Here is a 7633-nt window from a genome sequence, read left to right as displayed (position 1 = left end):
ACAAAGACAGAAAGGCATCCAACCACAACAGTCCTAGTAAGAATACAAACTCTGTACAAATGGGAATTCTCGCTTATTTTGTTTTAAATGCTGATATGCAATGACATATCCATCTCCCACATATCTATTACATCTCAGGAGCTTATAGGCAGAGAATTCTGAAGCAACCCCTTCCCCCCTAGAATTGGTGCCAGTTTATGCAACAATAACCCCACGGATTGGCGTCAGTTTCTACAATAATAACCCCTAGCATTGGTCCAGGTTTACACAATGATAACCCCCCCCCATTGTGCGGTTAATTTACTCTGCCAATGGCTAAGAATGCAGCATGAAGGGGTTGATAAACACTGGCACTGTTCACTACTTTAGCAATGGCTACTTGTAGTGTTAATTAACCCCATTCATGCTACATTAGTTTCACCGACAGTGTTTATTAACCCCTTGTATTACTGGCTATCAGCAATGTAAATAACCCCCTCACTTCCTACAGAGTTAAACATTTCTGTGCAAAGCTAAATGTATCTAGCTGCATGCTCTCTTATGTCCACTGCTTTCAAGTCTGTCTGCTCCTACCTTGTGCTCTCTGACTCCCATGCGGTGCCACTCTCTTCCTGCCCTGAAAATGACAACAGGAGAGGAGGCTGCCTCCACTTGTCAGGCGGAGGTAACTACATAGTGCTGGGGTTCTTCTAGTGCTGGATATGTGATCGCTGAGAGCACCCCAGAACTCAGCACCCCACTCCCATGTGCTGTAAAACTAAAGTTTAAACAATTTAAGTAAGGACATCGTACAGTGTCCTAGCAAGGATAAAAAACCACATGCAAGTGGTATACAGATCCTATTTGTAAAGCAATAAAACAGACATGAGACAAAAATTGGTCCAACCCGACAGCCGTTTCGGTATCTGTGATCCTTCTTCAAGGGGTATTACAGACGATCATTGTGTCAGAGAAATACATGTCTATTAGAAAAGAGATATATACACATATTACATAGAAAAAATTCAACTTAAACAATATTTACAACTCTAGTGACCGAAATTGTTAAAAAACATGGGGAAGGGGGAGACAAGAAAAGGACAGCCATACAACTATGTCATTTATCAAAACAGATATGAGTTACTTACAGTCAATAAGATCTGTAGATAGAGTCCTGTCTCAGTGTGAAAGTACGCCAAAAACAAGGGGAGAATGCTGTATATGGAGATCAATGTCTCTGTGTTCACGGGGAGGATATACAATCATAGCCTACCAAAAAGGTCCACGCCTAGGGAAGGAAGGGAAAGAGGAAAGAAGAGAAAAAAATAAAAATAAAAAAAATAATATATATACAGGGAGTGCAGAATTATTAGGCAAATGAGTAATTGGACCACATCATGCTCTTTATGCATGTTGTCTTACTCCAAGCTGTATAGGCTCGAAAGCCTACTACCAATTAAGCATATTAGGTGATGTGCATCTCTGTAATGAGAAGGGGTGTGGTCTAATGACATCAACACCCTATATCAGGTGTGCATAATTATTAGTCAACTTCCTTTCCTTTGGCAAAATGGGTCAAAAGAAGGACTTGACAGACTCAGAAAAGTCAAAAATAGTGAGATATCTTGCAGAGGGATGCAGCACTCTTAAAATTGCAAAGCTTCTGAAGGGTGATCATCGAACAATCAAGCGTTTCATTCAAAATAGTCAACAGGGTCGCAAGAAGCGTGTGGAAAAACCAAGGCGCAAAATAACTGCCCATGAACTGAGAAAAGTCAAGCGTGCAGCTGCCAAGATGCCACTTGCTACCAGTTTGGCCATATTTCAGAGCTGCAACATCACTGGGGTGCCCAAAAGCACAAGGTGTGCAATACTCAGAGACATGGCCAAGGTAAGAAAGGCTGAAAGACGACCACCACTGAACAAGACACACAAGCTGAAATGTCAAGACTGGGCCAAGAAATATCTCAAGACTGATTTTTCTAAGGTTTTATGGACTGATGAAATGAGAGTGAGTCTTGATGGGCCAGATGGATGGGCCTGTGGCTGGATTGGTAAAGGGCAGAGAGCTCCAGTCCGACTCAGACGCCAGCAAGGTGGAGGTGGAGTACTGGTTTGGGCTGGTATCATCAAAGATGAGCTTGTGGGGCCTTTTCGGGTTGAGGATGGAGTCAAGCTCAACTCCCAGTCCTACTGCCAGTTTCTGGAAGACACCTTCTTCAAGCAGTGGTACAGGAAGAAGTCTGCATCCTTCAAGAAAAACATGATTTTCATGCAGGACAATGCTCCATCACACGCGTCCAAGTACTCCACAGCGTGGCTGGCAAGAAAGGGTATAAAAGAAGAAAAACTAATGACATGGCCTCCTTGTTCACCTGATCTGAACCCCATTGAGAACCTGTGGTCCATCATCAAATGTGAGATTTACAAGGATGGAAAACAGTACACCTCTCTGAACAGTGTCTGGGAGGCTGTGGTTGCTGCTGCACGCAATGTTGATGGTGAACAGATCAAAACACTGACAGAATCCATGGATGTCAGGCTTTTGAGTGTCCTTGCAAAGAAAGGTGGCTATATTGGTCACTGATTTGTTTTTGTTTTGTTTTTGAATGTCATAAATGTATATTTGTGAATGTTCAGATGTTATATTGGTTTCACTGGTAAAAATAAATAATTGAAATGGGTATATATTTTTTTTTTGTTAAGTTGCCTAATAATTCTGCACAGTAATAGTCACCTGCACACACAGATATCCCCCTAAAATAGCTAAAACTAAAAACAAACTAAAAACTACTTCCAAAAATATTCAGCTTTGATATTAATGAGTTTTTGGGGTTCATTGAGAACATGGTTGTTGTTCAATAATAAAATTAATCCTCAAAAATACAACTTGCCTAATAATTCTGCACTCCCTGTATATAATATGTATATATCATTATTTGTTGCATTCAAAGAGTTAAATGCAGACACACATTTATAGCAAAAAAGAGTAACCCCATAGAGCTGGTAATCCAAAAATGGAGAGTAACTTACCAGATATGGGAATCCATATAGGAGAGGGTATGCATGTGCCAGAGAACAAAAGTTCAGCCACAAGGAGACAAACTACCCAGATTATCCTATGTTTCAGGAAGGGTGGATTGCTGGGTGATCGCAGGCAGAGATCACTGGAAAAAGGAATTTAGGAGTATATATAAATAATATGTATGGCTAGTCTGGTGAAGTGTGCATAAAGGCACAGCACCAAAAACAAACAATAAGCCAAACATCAACAACCCTTTATTATTTCCAATTTTTAATTTAATTTTATTTTCAATTTTTAATCAATGTCATATATGGAATCACCATATTGACATTGATATAATTGCGACTTTATACCCGTCTGCCGCGATTGCGTCATCATGCCAACGCTACTACATGTGTCATTGCAGCAATGGTGTTACCATGCTGATCGACACATGCGACGTCCATACTTTTGACTATCATGGCGTCTGTTAAATGTATTTGGACTGTGCAGGCAATAATTGTTCGAGTGTAGTCACCGCATTGATATCAATGTGCTGGTGTCCACTTGCGAGTTTCATCACAATAGCGTCATTTCCGCAATTGCGTCATTACGCAGCGCATACGCGCCTATGCCGCTAATGTACTCTATTCAAGCCCATCCCGTTTTTTTTTTTTTTTATTTTTATTTTTTTTTCCCAAGACGCGATTGCGTCACTACGCAGCACGTGCGCGCGCGCATGCGCCATAGCCACTAATGGACTCTATTTAAGCCCATTGCAGACACTATTGTCTCTGACTGTCATGGCGTCTGCTGGACTTATGGAGACTTCTCACATGCAGGTAGGACCACTGGTTGTTGATGTTTGGCTTATTGTTTGTTTTTGGTGCTGTGCCTTTATGCACACTTCACCAGACTAGCCATACATATTATTTATATATACTCCTAAATTCCTTTTTCCAGTGATCTCTGCCTGCGATCACCCAGCAATCCACCCTTCCTGAAACATAGGATAATCTGGGTAGTTTGTCTCCTTGTGGCTGAACTTTTGTTCTCTGACACATGCATACCCTCTCCTATATGGATTCCCATATCTGGTAAGTTACTCTCCATTTTTGGATTACCAGCTCTATGGGGTTACTCTTTTTTGCTATAAATGTGTGTCTGCATTTAACTCTTTGAATGCAACAAATAATGATATATACATATTATATATATATATTATTTTTTATTTTTTTTTCTCTTCTTTCCTCTTTCCCTTCCTTCCCTAGGCGTGGACCTTTTTGGTAGGCTATGATTGTATATCCTCCCCGTGAACACAGAGACATTGATCTCCATATACAGCATTCTCCCCTTGTTTTTGGCGTACTTTCACACTGAGACAGGACTCTATCTACAGATCTTATTGACTGTAAGTAACTCATATCTGTTTTGATAAATGACATAGTTGTATGGCTGTCCTTTTCTTGTCTCCCCCTTCCCCATGTTTTTTAACAATTTCGGTCACTAGAGTTGTAAATATTGTTTAAGTTGAATTTTTTCTATGTAATATGTGTATATATCTCTTTTCTAATTGACATGTATTTCTCTGACACAATGATCGTCTGTAATACCCCTTGAAGAAGGATCACAGATACCGAAACGGCTGTCGGGTTGGACCAATTTTTGTCTCATGTCTGTTTTATTGCTTTACAAATAGGATCTGTATACCACTTGCATGTGGTTTTTTATCCTTGCTAGGACACTGTACGATGTCCTTACTTAAATTGTTTAAATAAATTTGCTATATATTTTTCTACTCATTCACGTGTTTGTGTCACTTATAAAGTCCCACCCTTGAGGGGGTATTTCATGTTTTTTCCATAACTCTAGGGATGTGGTGACTTACAAACACTGACATTCTCCTGATTGTGGGGTCCCTCTTTTTCATAAAACTAAAGTTTGGCCTGATGTATTGGGCACTATCTCTCCCCTCATACAGATGGGTATGGGCAGCAGAAGCCTCTTTGGAAAGGGCAGCTGTAGACACATGCCTACACTGCCTATTGGGATTGCAATGCTGCACTCCTCAGGGGGCCCGCCAATGTGCATAAGCAGGATGGTGTACTGGCATGTTGCGGTGCCTGCTCAAGCCACTGGTCAGCAGTGTTGGCTGGTCGGCAAGTAGTTAAAATGTACAAATACAATGGCTTTCCTAAGCCCTGTTTCTGCAATGAATCTGGGTAATCATAAGGGAGAAAACCCTACCAAATACAATAAACAGGACAAAAGACAGACTGCAGTGGCAGAAAATGCCCAACTTGGTAGTGATCGATGCCACTACTCTATAATATCATGAAATTACATTGCAACAGTAATATAACAAATAATTATGTGGAACATAACAGTGCTCTTCCAATATTGTCATCACAATGACTGTTCATACCTCTTTAGGAATTTGGAGAAAAAAAATCACTTTAGGGAATGTCATCAGGGTGATCTCTCCTCTTTCCGTTTTAGAGGAATAGAACGGTTGTCTCACTCGCTCCGAGGAGGTGATAGGGAGAGAAGACTATTGGGGAGAGAAACATGGTGGATTTTTAGATTAAAAACTAGATTGCCTCAGGGGTTAAACCTGAGGTGGGATCTGGACTTGCACTTACATTAAGAATGCCTCTTCCCATAGCCTCCCCTCTCTTTCTTTATTTTCCTCTTCTGGTGTCATTTTTCACATTCCTGGATTATCATTTTTATCTTTTGTATTTAATGTTTTTTTTATTTCATGGTGTGTTTTAATCATGTGTATGTGTTTGGATGCATGAACAAGTGTGTGCACACATGTTCATATTATCACTACAAGATGTGTGAAAAATAGTGGCATACACATGGATCACCCAATATGCATTGCAGCTGATTTCCTTTTTTGGAAAATTGCCTGCAATCAATTTAGACAATTAATGGATGGAGCCAGTGATCTTTAGAGCTACTATTTATTTCAAGGTTTCATGTCTGTAATGTGGTTATGACTAAGGCCTTATAGGCTGAAACGCCTCAACCATTCCTATTTGCATTTGTCCACTGTGGCTTGTTAATAAACACTACAAATTTTTAAGAGCAACGACCGGAGTGCGGATCATCTTTTCTTCATTACACTACTCAGCCAGCGACTGTGGATCGAGCACCCGGGAACCTTGCTTTCTATGTGATGTATGGGTAGCAGCACTGACTTTTTTGTTTATAGAGAGAAAATCACACCCTAGAATCCACAGGTGTAATATGGTTGACAAGTTTCCTAAACTACATTCAAATTCAATAGCCCCCCAGCCCTAAAAAAAATCCTGTAATTCTACATCTGAAAAACGTATTTTGGATGGTTTTACTGAGGATGTGCAAAACCATCTTCCACACATATTTCCACATCCACTCCCAGCTGAGTTTTTTTGTACCCTCCCGCCTGCCTGTAATAACGATCAAGCAGCTGAACTGCCGTTATGATTGTTCTTACGTTGCACAGAATCATTGGCTCCATAAGATGATATCTGAATGATGCCTGCAGCTGCAGATATCCCCACTGAAACTCAAATACGTCATATGATGTCCTTGGACTTGAAGTGGTTAATATTAGTGGGTCATTTGAAGCATCTCCATATATACGCATTTAAATAAATTCCATCCAACATTTAGTTCAACTAGTGGGTGTCTCCGCAGCGGAAGTTGTCTGTAATACTGCGAGACACGGCTGTGATCAGTGGGAAGCTGTAAACACACTGGAGTTACTTTTGGGCTCATTACACTTAGTCAAGCTCCTCCTGTAGTTGGTGTTGGTGAAGGGAGGTCACATGCGCAGGCCTAACGAATCTTGATCCATTATGGGATTGAGGCTTGAAATGGCACATGCTCAATTACACAAATCAAACCGAGGCTTAACATGCACTCCGAGCACCGACCTGGAAATTATGTCCGAGGAAGGAAGTGTCACTGATTGAGTTGAGTTGATGTTCATCTAACAACTGCGTTTGATTACTATTATATTATTAGATTTTATGATGACATGCCGGTTTTCTTCCTGTTGGCTTTAAGTGCAATATTCTTTTGATAAATTTGATATACATGGTTTTACACTATGTGGAGATTCTTTTTGCTTCTATAAAAGTTGACCTACTGAGTGAGAAGTTTACTGTGACTGATGTGGGAACGGATGGTGGATCTGCTACACAGTTTTTAAGTCTGGGAGAGCTTAATCTCCTGGTGCCCATCTGACTCTATGTCAGTGTTGATTTTGGCAGCAAATTTCGATTTCGTTTTAGCCTTATGCCGCGTATACACAACCGTTTTTCATGACGTAAAAAATGCAATTTTTTTAAATGTCATTTAAAACGATTGTGTGTGGGCTCCAGAGCATTTTTCATGACGTGAAAAATGGGCATAAAAAATTTAGAACATGCTCTATTTTTTGGCGTCGTTTTTCACGTTGTGAAAAACAGTCGTGTGTAGGCTTTAACGACGTGAAAAAAAACGCGCATGCTCAGAAGCAAGTTATGAGGCAGGAGCGCTCGTTCTGGTAAAACTAGTATTCGTAATGGAGATAGCACATTCGTCACGCTGTAACAGACTGAAAAGCACAAAGACTGAAAAATGCTAATAGTCTCTCACCAAACTTTTACTAACACA

At 40.4% G+C, this 7633-nt stretch overlaps 1 long non-coding RNA gene across 1 annotated transcript; it reads right to left on the bottom strand.

The window, feature by feature from the left end:
* Window positions 1-769: 769 nt before the first annotated feature.
* On the bottom strand, window positions 770-3250 carry LOC120928170. The gene is made up of 3 exons (XR_005747178.1): window positions 3013-3250; window positions 1128-1267; window positions 770-962 (listed from the first exon to the last, which is right to left on the bottom strand). It is a non-coding gene; the product is annotated as an uncharacterized LOC120928170 (long non-coding RNA).
* Window positions 3251-7633: the final 4383 nt, after the last annotated feature.

This window comes from Rana temporaria, chromosome 1 (assembly GCF_905171775.1).
Source record: "Rana temporaria chromosome 1, aRanTem1.1, whole genome shotgun sequence".
In the NCBI taxonomy this organism is placed as follows: Eukaryota; Metazoa; Chordata; class Amphibia; order Anura; family Ranidae; genus Rana; species Rana temporaria.
This window is presented reverse-complemented; position numbering and strand designations above follow the sequence as displayed.